At 45.3% G+C, this 3,429-nt stretch overlaps 1 long non-coding RNA gene across 1 annotated transcript in view; it reads right to left on the bottom strand.

Moving 5' to 3' along the window:
• Positions 1-466: 466 nt before the first annotated feature.
• Positions 467-3,429, bottom strand: part of LOC116702616 (uncharacterized) — a 39,019-nt gene continuing 36,056 nt past the window's right edge. Inside the window, exon 2 of the long non-coding RNA XR_004335211.1 lies at positions 467-546. This is a non-coding gene — a long non-coding RNA (uncharacterized LOC116702616). The remainder of the gene's footprint in view (positions 547-3,429) is intronic.

The raw sequence follows: 3,429 nt of genomic DNA, 5'->3' as shown, positions 1-3,429 counted from the left end.
ACTCCCAGCATCTCCAGACAAGGCTGGATCACTATGTCCTCTCAACAGTGCAGAATCAGCGCTGTGACGGGATCTAAAACCAGAACGGAGTTTTAAAACACAGAGTTCTGTTGTATAAAGGCTTGTAACTGTATAAAAACACTTCTTCCAAAACCTTAGAAAGAAAAGGCAGATGAGAGACTGGTCTAAAGTTGGACAACACTGCAGGGTCAAGATTAGTCTTCCTAAGTAGGGGCCGGACCACAGCATCTTTAAAGGCAGCTGGGACCGAACCTAAACTAAGACCAGAATTCCTCCCACCCTTCCTCACCTTTCTTTCTTCCCCTCCTCCCCTCCTCCCTCCCTCGTCCCTCCTTCATCTCTTTCCTCCTTCCTCCTCCCTCCTGTAAACAGGTTCTCCTTTGTTCCACCACTGACTAAAGCCGACCCACCTTTGGACTGTAATTTGATCTTTGGTAGTTTCTACAGCGAGGACTCGAAGCACACGAGGAATCCTGTTTCAGACCGGCGAGTCTCTTGCTGAGCTCCTCTTTAACACAGAAAAGCCTAAAGGGGAAAAGTGGCTCCGACAGCTGAATTAATAACAGATCTTCTACTCTGCTGATAATTGTGCCCAATGAAAGAACACGGTCAAAACAGTTTCCCAACATACACACTCACAAATCGTCAGGTGGTCGTGAGGGTACAATATTCTACAATAAAATACCATCAAACACACACACAGGTTGGGACAGCTCAACTACAAGTAATATTCTTTTCTTATTAGAAAACATGTAGAAAGGTGCAAGAGCAAAGAATCAAAGAATGAAAGTGTCCCCCCACTACTATGTGTTAAAAGCCTGACTCAGATAAGTTTTAATTTTGGATTTAAAAGAGGGCCACATTGGGGCGCGGGGGGGTAACTTGTTCCACGAGTTCGGGGCTAGCAACTGCCTGTACCAATCAAGCAGCTGATGGGTTAGTGTAGATGCCAGAGCTCTCCCAGACTCCAAAGACTTGGCTATTCTGTCAGTGCCTAGAGTACTGAAAAACAATACACTCCGTTTTATCTTCATTCAAATATAAGAAAGTTTTCCTGAAAACCAAAACTTAATATCATTGCTATCAACTACCGGGTATTTGTGACGACACTGTTCATTTGGCTTTCATATGAAACTAATTTGCAAATCATCTGCGGGCAATGAAATGACAGTTGTTCTTTCCTATAATCGACACCCTAATGGCAGGCTATATAAAGACTGGGGCCAATACGGGATCGCCTTGGTTAGCCCACAAGAGAGAGGAGCCACTGACCAGGAGAGTCACCCAATCATAACAGAAAAGCTTCCTATTTGCACAAAGGGACTGACCATTTAAGTACGCGCTCTCTGAGGCACAACACAACGCTCCACTGTGCTGTGAGGTCCAAAAGGACTAAAACAGCAGGACTCGCACAGGCATCTCTCAGACACGGCCTGGTCTCATGTCGCATCAAACCCGAAACATTGCAGAATCAGCGTCTGTGACGGGATTAAAAACCATATTGGATTTTTTTAAAACCACAGAGGTTCTGTTGAAAAATATTCTTTAAATCTGTATAAAAACACTTCTTCCACAACCTTTGCCAGAAAAGGGGCAGATCAGAGACTAGGTCTAAGTTGGACAACACTGCAGGGTCAAGATTAAGTCTTAAGTAGCGGGCCCCTGACCACAGCCATCTTCAAAGGCAGCTGGGACAGAAACGGAACTAAGCTACGAATTCCTTCCCACCCCTTCCTCCCTTTCTTTCCTTCCCTCCCTCCGCCAGCCTCCCCTCCCTCATCCCTCCTGTCATCTCTTTCCCCCTCCTCCCTCCTTCCTCCTGTAACGGTTTTCCCTTTGTTCCACCACTGCTAAAAAAGCCGACCCCACTTAGACTGTAATTTGATCTTGGTATTTTCTACAGCGATGGACTCGTAAGCACACGAGGAATGCTGTTTCAGACCAGCGGAGTCTCTTGCTGATCTCCTCTTTACACAGAAATAGCCTAAAGGGGAAAGTGCTCCGACAGCGTGAGATTAATAACAGATCTTATACAATCTGCTGATATTGCATCATACAAGAACACGGTCAAAACAGTTTCCCATTAAACTACAATCAAATAGAAAATATTCTACAATAAAAATACCATCAAACACCACACTGGTTGGACATCAAAACCGCTCACTACAAGTAATCATTCTTTTCTTATTAGAAAACTGTAGAAAGGTGGCAAGATAACACGAATAGAAAGCTGTGTGTGTTTGAAATGGCTGGCTGTCATAAGGGGGACTCTCACTTCAACAATCAACAGGAAACGTTCCCCACTCTTACTCAACTTAACAAAAACACGACGGAGCGTTGGGATCCCAGGTTTTTCTGACATGTGTTTCAACATGAACATGAGGCCATTTCTAATGCAACTTTTGGTGAATAAGCGAGACACTACAGACACAAATGGACAAAGTGGAACCGAATGGAGTTTCTCTCCACTCGTCTGGAATGAGACACTGTGGAGAAAAAATGTCCCAAACTCTCCTCTCAGCTGTGACCAATGCGGACATCTGAATCACAAACACATCCACCCAGGAAGTATGAGGGTCAAATAAAGGAGGGAAAGGATGGAGATTGATAATAGCAGGAAGTATCACCCGCTTTGGCTCCTCTGTGTTGGGCCCACCCCCCCCCCCCACCTCCTCCCCCCGCCCCCCCCATCACAATAAGATCTCTGACAGACCCCCATCAGACTTAAACCTTCTCTCTCCTTCATCTTGGACGTCTCTTCTTGCCCTGCTCCCGACAGCGGCCCATCTTGTCTCCCACTTTAAACATATCACCGAACGTTCACATCAATTCAACCGTTTGTCCACCACAACAATCAAAGTCGTCATCAATCGACCAACACGCTCAACTTACTGAAGCTTTCCAGCCATGGACTTCTCTCAGTGTGCACTCTCTTCTGTCCTCAGCAGGGTCTGTGGAGAAAAGGAGCTTCACAACTTCAACTTCAACCACAAAGTGGAGTTGACGCAGTTTCTTATATTAACCAGGGTGTGTGTGTGTGTGTGTGTGTTGTGTGTGTGTTGTGTGTCCCCTTGTCACTATAAGTGAATTCTGACCGGATTGGACCACCATGGAGCCAGAATAAACTATGTGTGTGTGCATCAATAACTGGGTTGTCCCTATGACTGTGGCGTTCCAGCCCCCACATATACCGGTACGAGTCTCTGGATGCTGCTGATGGTTTGATGCTTTTGGTCGAAATATTTGATCCACTCTGCATAAAGTGAATCCAGGCTACTGTACGTTTAAGAGAGCGAGGGTTAAAATTATGATCTAAAGGATACATCGTCATTCAAGAGTTCACTAATTTAATTTCAATAAATATCTAGCTTTTCCCTCTCCCATGGAAGACGGTGGGTACAGTTTGCA

Source organism: Etheostoma spectabile, chromosome 15 (genome assembly GCF_008692095.1).
Source record: "Etheostoma spectabile isolate EspeVRDwgs_2016 chromosome 15, UIUC_Espe_1.0, whole genome shotgun sequence".
NCBI classification, from domain to species: domain Eukaryota; kingdom Metazoa; phylum Chordata; class Actinopteri; order Perciformes; family Percidae; genus Etheostoma; species Etheostoma spectabile.
The sequence above is the reverse complement of the archived record's forward strand: the minus strand, read 5'-3'. Positions and strand labels throughout refer to the sequence as shown.